The 9,782-nt window shown below is 38.0% G+C and overlaps 1 long non-coding RNA gene across 1 annotated transcript; it reads left to right on the top strand.

The window, feature by feature from the left end:
- The first annotated feature begins 8,452 nt into the window (after positions 1 to 8,452).
- Positions 8,453 to 9,366, top strand: LOC147501787 (uncharacterized). The gene is made up of 4 exons (XR_015219869.1): positions 8,453 to 8,584; positions 8,667 to 8,744; positions 8,888 to 9,028; positions 9,120 to 9,366. It is a non-coding gene; the product is annotated as an uncharacterized LOC147501787 (long non-coding RNA).
- The last annotated feature ends 416 nt before the right edge of the window (positions 9,367 to 9,782 follow it).

The raw sequence follows: 9,782 nt of genomic DNA on the forward strand, positions 1-9,782 counted from the left end.
TCAAAATCGTGAACATTGTAACTACCGGAACCACTAGTCTGGTCCGGTTTTCGCAACAAAATTCTCGTGTAATCCTAGACATGCATTTAGATGCAAATAATTTACTATTCCATGCTAAATAAAAGTCTTATGTATCTAGTGGGGGCCATCATATCCCTGTTTAAGGTTATGATATGTTTATTCCTTTTGGGCAATATAATCCTCTTAGCTCTTTGTGCAGGTGTTTGGCTATTAAATAAAGAGACATCAAAGTGTGTCACCAAAAAAAAACATAAACCTTTTTTTGGCCTCTGATCTATTGTTGTAGGTTGACTTGATGTTTATAGGAAAAGAAATGGTTTTATAGTGAAATGGGCTATGCAAATTCCCATGTACATTATTAGTAAATATATTACTAATATTAACTATAAAACACACAAATCTACTATAGATTTCGTCCGGACCATTATCGAGGCCCGAACAAGAGTATGTCTAGACCTGGCCCAATAATCTTATTGGACTAAATGTAAAGTCTAAGTTGATCTTTGTCTTATCGGTTCAGATTCAATCGGACTTCGGGCTTGTCCGACCTATTGACAGCCTAACTACTAGCGTTGAAATAGATTTACTATCCGGTTTATAACAAATCAATTAATGTCTTTATACCTTCTTTTGGTTTTTGAAAACTCATTCAAATTTTGATACTAAAACATGTGAGAATAATGTTTGGAAACATATATATTTAATTGCCACTCATTTTAGATTGGAAAAGAAAATTTGTGACATTACCGGCTTACTAGTTTTGAAGAGTATATAATAATATAATGAATAATTTGTACTTGTAAAGGCTGGTTTGAAAAAAAAGATTACTCATATAAATTAATTTCCAAAAGTTGAGCTCCATTGTTTTGGTTATCAATTAACTTTTGATAGTGTATCATGAATAATTTTGTAAGAATGGCAAGAAAAAAAACATGCTCATATAGATCAATTTTCATAAAGTAGTAGCCGTTCAAAAAATTCATAAAAAGTAGAGAGCTGCATTTTTTGGCTAGAAAGTAAACGGGCGTGACACTATTGCTAAATAAAAAACATAATTCTTTGACAATGGAAAATCAAATAAACTAGTTTGGACTACAAAGTATTTTCAAATAATCAAATGGGATCACAAAAAGCATTTCAATTTGAATATATGTGAAATTGTGTGCTTACAAGATGAAGTAGTCTTGATCTCTCACGAAGCCAAAACTACAAACATTATATCTTGAAGATTTTCTTGGCGAGGGACAAGTGTTTAATAGGAACCGTTATTTCGAATCAATATTTCTACAAAATGACTTGAACACCACGCTTGGCCGGAATTAATGGGTGTCCACGATTTGTGATTGGAAAACATACTTTTAGAACGGTTTTAGATCTAATCTCCGAGAATCCAAGCTATGAATCCGAATCAACAATCAACCCCTTGATCTTACATTTGTATTCCTTTAGAATAGGTGGGCGTTGTGTGGACAACGATCTTCCAACCCTTTCTTTCTCACAAAGCTAGATCCAATTTTGGATCTATCTTTCCTGCCTCTTTTCTAACACCGTGAATAGTGAATTTGGGCAGGAGAAAAGAGCATTCTATTTATAACTTCAATAGGGACCATGAGGAGAAATTAGGGTTGGGCCTCTGGCAGGATTGAGCTTCCCATACCGCCCCAACACCTTTGCCCAAGTCCGTCAACAAATGGTTTATTCCACTAAAGGTCATTGTTGCACTACGCAATCCCAAATTATGCGTTAGCGTTTATGGGCTCCATATTATATGCTCGTTGATCTCTCGTGTTTTAAGATATCGAATGTCCGTTGATTAAGTCAAATTCACCGACAACTATATTAATCTTCTTCTTCGCCCTTAGTGGCAAGGTACCACTCCAACCTCATTGTCATGTCGGAATAAATCCACCTGCAGGGTTTACATGACAATATTTTTTAGCTCCTCAAGGGACATCATCAACCCGACTTCTACTGCCCGGGCCGGATTCCTTCTATAATCAACGGCACACCTTACATACAATGTATTTACCCAATTCATCGTTTTTGTTAATTCACAAATGAATCTCACTCATTGATGATTTAAAGTAATATACAATACACATAAGCGTCCGTTATTATATATCGGATTAAGAGGACAAACATCCACAATAACAAAGGTGTTTTTTGTTCTTATATAGTCATTATAAGGGAGAAACAACCTCACTTGGTCCCAATTTCAATACACACAAAAATTTTAAATTGTAATCCTATAGTCAAGATAGAGCTAATACCAGATTATACTACAACCGTACCAATGGTTTGTCCAAACCATTTTGCGTTGTGAGCGCCACTTATACTTTATAAAGATACGATGATATGATCTTATGTGTGTTCACACCATATCATCTACAACATAAAAGAGTATTAGACATATGCATATAACTAATAACATATTATTATGTTGTATCAAATCGATAGATTACACAATGTGCTTGTTCAACCCCCACATGTCTAATTTTGCAGAATGTCTCCCGCCAATTCGTAAAGAGTGGATGAATGAATTGGACGGACTTGGAGATGTGTACAAACAAGGGGTGGCTGATTTCATTCAATTCTGACCGGTGAACAACCGCTGCCTCGACCACGTGTCCTTGTCCTTGTAGAGAATGTCGAAAATGGAAAAAGCTTTGTGTTTGATACAATCTCTAGACATTTGATTAGATGCGGGATGGATAAGAATTATAGGTGTATGGGTTTTACATGGTGAGAACCCATGTATGCGGATCGGTGGTGGAGCCGGTGATTGAAGAAGAAAACACCGAATTTGAAGGGCTTGGGATGGGAATTTTGTTGATGCTTCTTATGGAGTGCATGAAGTAGTTGCATGTGATTTGAATGAGGATGAAGAAAATCATATGGGGGATTTTGAACCACCTGTTCTTGAACCTGATTTGGGGAAGAGGTACAACGAATACAAAGAAAATGGCAGAACAAAAGCTATACCCTTCATGTGAGGCTCCCGTTACAACACTTTTCGCAATTGTTGACCTTCATAACTTGAAGAAGAAATATGGTTGGTCGGGAACTAGTGGTAATGCACTTTTGTCCCTTTTGAGGATATGGTTTGAAGGAATCACTTTGCCATCAAAGTACCCTGTAATGAAAGCAATCTTTGAAAGATCTAGGAATGAAAGCCACAAGTATCCATGCATGTGAGAACAATTGTATGTTATCTTTGGAAAGATGATGCTAAGTTAGCGGAATGTCGGTGTAAAGCACCCGGATACAAAGTGAAAGAAGGAAAGATGGGTAAGAAAGAAACAAAAGAGCCGAATAAAGTTTTGAGACATTTTCCCTTGATTCCAAGGCTCAAGAGGTTGTACACTATCCCATGGATAGCTTAGCGAAATGACATGGCACGACCGAAGCTACACCTTCTTGGGATCATCGACATCCCATCGGCTTCAATCCGATGGAAAACATGTAAAAGAGTTGGCGATTTTGCTCGGGGAAGGGCGTAATGTTTGGCTTGGAATTGCAACTGATGGTTTCAATCCCGTGGAATACAATCCACTAGCTCTGAGTTGTTGGCCTGTTTACTTGGTACCTTATAATCTCCCCCCTTCTTTATGTATGAAGCCAGAGTTCCAAATGATGTGTTTGCTGATACCTGGGCGGAAGGCACCGGGTCAAGATATCGACGTTTTTCTTCAGCCATTGTATGAGGAGTTGGAACAGTTGTGGAAGGAAGGGGTGCTGGCTTATGACATGCATAAAAAACAGCATTTTACCTTGAGAGCTATGCTAGTGTGGGGTATTCATGATTTTCCTGCTCTTGGAAACTTAGCGGGTTGCATAACACATGGTTACAAAGCATGTCGATTTGTTCGGATAACACTCAATCGATATATCTTGAGCATGCAAAGAAGATTGTTTACACAAACTATCCCCTTTCTTCCGTTGGGTCACCCGTTTGGTCGGGTGCAAATACTTGGGACTTAAGATCAAGAGTTGAACATTGCTCCACAAAGGTTAAGTGGAGAAAAAAGTTATGCAGCGGGTGAGTCATATCAAGTATAAGCCGGGTAAAATCCCAACGGTAGCAAAAGAAGCACATCGATGTGAATTTGGATGATAGTGTAGATGATGAAGATGTTCAAGTTCTGAGGCTTGGTATAAAAGGTCTATTTTTTGGGATATGCCCTATTGGCCCGCTCATAAATCCGACATGTTGTTGATGTGATGCATCTTGAGAAAAATGTTATGGAACATCTACTAAATTACATCCTAGACAAGAAAGACAAGTCAAAGGATCTGATGGTAGGTCTTGAGAAGATATGAGGAAGATGCGAATTCATAGTGGTGGATGGATGCAATCGGACCGATCCGGGGAAACCAATAAAACCGAAGGCTCCATTTGTCTTAACTAAAGACGAGAAGTTAAACTTCTGCAAAATTTTGAAGGACTTGAAGCTTCCTTCTGGTTTCTCATCAAATCTGAGCAACATTGTCGCTTTAAATCCACCTGGTTTGCTCGTAATGAAATCACATGACTATCATGTCATTATGTGTTATTTGCTACCTGTATTGCTTCAACATGCTTTTCCTAAACATCGTGATCTGCGAAGAGCTATTCATCAGATAAGCTTATTCTTCAACTTGTTGTGCTCTAAAGTCTTAGTTCGGCAACATATCCAAGAGGCCAAGTACATGGTTGCAGAAGCATTGTGCATGCTTGAAAAATATTTTCCACCATCGTTTTTTGATATCAGCATCCACCTCATGGTGCATTTGGCTGATGAAGCTACTTACTTTGTGGAACTGTGCATCAAAGGTGGATGTTTCCATTTGAACGGTATGTAAATTACTTTTACCTTAATATCTTCTCTAGCTTTTTCTATAATTGGATTTTAAAAATTGAAAGTGTATACTTAAATTTCTTGTTCTAATAGGGCGATGAAAGAGTGTAAAAATATTCCCGGCAATAAACGATATGTTGAAGGGTCCATTGCAGAGTCGTATATTATTTCGAAGTGAGTTTAGGTATGCTATGGAGTATATGCCCAATTCGCGGGACGGAAATCATAAATCGAAGCGTGTAGCCTTTACGGATGAAGATGGCGAAAAGTATAGTGATGAAGGGCCTTTGCTCGATGGTAAAGATCGTGTGACTCTAAGTGTTAAACAATGGATTCAAATACGTAGATGGGTCCTGTTTGACTAGCGTCGAAAAGCTTGATGATTACTACAGGTGTGTTTTTTGACACATTTGGTTTCTAAACCTACTCTAGTACTCTACATGAAAATACTCATGCGTAATTGCATGAACGATTTTGTAGTGAATACCGCTCCTTACAATCTAAGTGGTAGAGGAAAAGGGTTGCAAAGTCGAAGTCGAGATACAAACAGATTTCATTATCCGGTTATATAACAAGGTATTGTTTAATTCATCCATTAGTTAAATAGGAAATCTGAAGTTAGTAATATTAGCTTTCTAACTATCGTCTTTTTACAGTTATTGGCTGCAAAGCGACACCAAGAATGACTTATGGCGATTAGTTGAAGGACCATTACACCAAGCTAAAGCGTATAGAAAGTATCGCGATCAATGGTTTTGTCTTTTTCTACTAGGTCGCATGACGCAAACAGTTGTCACACAAGATAGTGGTGTTTGCATGGAGGCAATCACTTCGTTTACGTCAAGTAGGAAAGACAAAAATCCAAAGTAGATGCATCGACAAAGTGGTATGGGGTTATTGAACAAATATTAATTTGGACTATACAGGACTTTTCAACAAGTAGTCTTTTATTGCAATTGGGTGAAGGTGGAAGACAAGACCAATGGCTGCAAGCTCCGGTCGGACTCTAATTTGGTGTTGGTTAATCTTAATAAGATGAAAAGTGTTGATCAGTATTTTGATGAGCCGGTCATTCTCGCTTCCGAAGCTAGTCAAGTGTTTTATTCGAAGGACTTGAAAAATCCTAATTGGTCGGTAGTCATCCATTCACCGAGGCGATTGACGTGTGGAGTTGACTCACTAGATGTGCCAACTGTTTTCCAATCTACCCTTGAGGACCAACCTAATTTGAAGCCTTTGATGAAGTGCTTAACCTGATTGTAATTGTTGTAGTTTCCAAACTATGATAATGTAATGAAATACTTTTGTTTGGATTGAATCGTGTATATGCTTTTATTTATTCTTCTTTCTCACCTTTCATGATTATATTTTTCAGTACCAGACTACTAATAGACTATTTTGCAATATATGTTAGGATTTCATTTGAAATGGTATCAGGTCAACCACAGCCTAGTGCATCTCAACCTTCTGGTTCTGCCTCACATGCATCGCGACCTTCTACTTCAGTTTCACATCCATCTCAAAATTCTTCAAAGCGACGGCAAGAATCGAAAAATGTTAGGAAGTTACCTATATTGATTGATATTGATGGTGTTGTCGTTGGTGATAATGCCTCGGATGGAATACTCGTCTTTGGTAGTCTCATTCGAGCTCAGATCCCAGCTTAGTTACGATTGGAGGCTTGTACATTCTGAATTCAAGGATAAGGTTTGGAATGCCTTAATGGTAAGGTTTACCTCGATTTTTTTTTTTAATGCATTCTAGACATTTTGAGTTCTAGCTTCATTCACATTACTATATAACTTGTGTTTTCAGCGTGAATTTGAAGTTACAAATGTCACCAAGCACTAGCTCGTTCACATGCAGAGAAAAACTTTTCTACTAAGTTTAGATATGGAAAATGGGTCTTGAGAAAAGATATATTGAATAAGTTTGAGACCTTGGAAGAACAAATCGCCGCGATGCCCAAACCGGCATTGATCCAAATCATTGGGAACAGTTTGTAATATATGAGAACACTTCGAGGTGATGGCAAGAAATGCAAGAAGAATGGTGAGAATATAAAATTGAATGATTCTCGGCATACACTTCAAGGGATACGATGCCAACACGTTGCATAAAATGGTAGGTGTCTTTCCATAAACTTTTAAATTTTTATCACGATATGCTAACAATTGTTTACCAATGTACATGTAGAATAAACAAAATCGACAAGATACACGGACGGGTAGGCAATTTGGAAAGCGGGACATGAACGTCAGAATGGAACCTGTTTTGGAGAGCCGAGGCCGTTATGTGAGTTTGCATTTCACTTAAGTTCCAACTATAATTTTGTTAAGTCTTTGACATAGTATTTCTCTTTGTAAATGATGCACTAACTAGTGTGCGTGCTATTAGTTAGTTACTTTGTTATTATAGACAATTTTTCTTGGTGATTTACCTTAAGTTTGTACTAACTTGTTAGTTTTGAACTAATTTCCATGGAAAACACTATAGGAATTGGTGGAGGCTGCTCAAAAGAAAAGAAAAAGTGCAACTTCAAGTGGAGAGGCAAAGCAAACTCATCTTGATTTTGATAATGATTTAATTGACCAAGTCTTAGGAGCGGACAAAAGAGTAGGACTCGTGGAATCAGCTCTAACCTCTCTAAGAAGCAATTAAAGCGCACAAGTATTTGCGAAGGTGATGTTAGCACAAGCAAGGTCTTCATCAAATTCTGAATTTAAGGGTGAAATGAGTGAGATGAAGTCCTCCATAGCTAGAGTTGAGGGTGTGTTGATGGTGAGTTTGCCTTAAATAAAAACTTATTGTTTTCATCATATATATAATTCTTAGTTTTGTCATTCATTTTGTAGGGATATGCTTAAGCTTGTAACCAACAATGGAATGTCGAATAGTCAACCGCCACATGGGGATACAACACGGAACCGATGTTGGCTCCAACTCGGTTCGGCCGTCCGTCTCAACAGAATTTAATGAATATGTTTGAATCTATGAACCCTCCCCGTGAACCCTCCCCGTGAACCCTCCTGTGAACCCTCCCCGCGAACCCTCCTGTGAACCCTCCCCGTGAACCCGCCGTGGAACCCCCGCTGAAATGTTGAGTCCACCTCTTAAGGTTACCCTATTAGGTAGAGATGGTGTTCCGTTGCTAGGGGATATGTTATGACAACCACCCCTAATATTTGCCATGGCAGAACCGCCCTTAGAGGGGAGAAAAAGATCTACATCGAGGAAGTCTTGGTTCCCAATGCTCCTATTTATGATGGACCTCAATTTGGCTTTCGGACCTTAGTGATTTTGTTGAAGGGGGCCTTTGATTTGGCTTGAATCAAGGTTGCAGTGATGAGTAATCTATTGTGTGGGATATGCAAACTTCATCTATTTTGGTTTTTGAGTATGTTTTTGTAAGTAATGGTAAGAGCCTTTTGCAAGATGTAAGAATGACATAACGAATTTGTGCACTATAGCTTGTTATGATGGTATGATGGTTTATAAGAATGTTTATTGTCTGAATGTTATATTATGAAAGTTTTTATGTTTTATGCAGGTTGAAGAGATAACCCCGTTTTTAACTCCGCCAGTGCAAAGTAATGAAAGTCTTTGCGCTGCCGGTCCCAAGCCCGGATAAAGGAGGAGGGAGAATGGTGGAACTTTGGAATCGTCCTTGGATTCTTGTAAATCTGTTTTTGGTGATAATGTTGCTGTTTTTAGCAACTCTGCTGGTAAGTTGGCATTGCCTAGTCTGTATAAATATCTTGTTTCATACTTGTGGACTAATGTTTATGTTTGATTTTTTTATGCTAGGATTAAGCCAATATGATGCTAATGGTTCCAAAGCTCGAACGCTTGAGCAATCAATTGGAATTCATGTCATTAGACACGGTAAGTCACTTTGTTGCACTGAATGATTTACTATTGAATAGCATTTCTAGTTACTGCATTTGGATTGCTTTGTGATTAACTCACCAATGTTGTCAACTATTGAACTTTATCCCTAACAGTTGGCATTTGTTTTTTATTATTAGATTCATGAAGATATTTCCTCTGGTAAACCATCTTTAAGGCTACTCTATGTTACACCAGAGTTGATCGCGACACCTGGGTTTATGTCAAAATTAACAAAGCTTTATACCAGAGGCTTGTTGAATCTGATTGCGATAGATGAGGTATGAACATGAATATTATGCAAGTGTCTTTTACATTAGTTTCCTTATATATGTTTAAATATTCGCTACACCTTTTGGTTGTATTTTTCAGGCACATTGCATTTCAAGTTGGGGCCACGACTTTAGGTTTGTAATCATGATTCTATCTTTTTGAAAAATTGTAAGCCATGTCTCATTGTAGCGTGTTTGTGTTGCTTAATGCCTTAACCAGAGAGCAAACTCCTCAAGGCTGTTAGAAAATAATAGCTCCGCGTCTCAGTCTTTAAAAACACTGAGATCTGCAATGAGGCTTTTACTTCAATTTTTTAAAATTTCTGCCTAACCATTGCTATCTATTTTATCAATGTCATGCAGGCCCGTTTATCGGAATCTATCCTCCCTAAGGAACCGCCTTCCGGATGTGCCAATATTATTGGCTTTAATAGCCACGGCCGCTCCCAAGTGAGTTTCCCGATGTGTCCTTTTCCGAATGTGTCGATAGTACGGGCTGTTATTGTCCTTATTATTGTATTTTCAAATCCAAATCTTTCCTTATGAAGTAAGTCAAATTGAAGGACACCACTTGCTATCATCGCGCTTACGAGAAATGCTTACATCGGGTGTGAGAATATAAAATTTTATGTGTTGCAGTTGTCTATACTTTGGGAAATTGCACTCGGCTTTTTTTTCTTTACCTAATTTGGAGACAAATTTGTGAACTACTGCATAGTGCATACTGCTCTATGTACGAAGTTTTTGGGATCATGCATATTCT

The sequence above is a fragment of the Coptis chinensis genome, chromosome 4, assembly GCF_015680905.1.
Source record: "Coptis chinensis isolate HL-2020 chromosome 4, ASM1568090v1, whole genome shotgun sequence".
Taxonomy (NCBI): Eukaryota; Viridiplantae; Streptophyta; class Magnoliopsida; order Ranunculales; family Ranunculaceae; genus Coptis; species Coptis chinensis.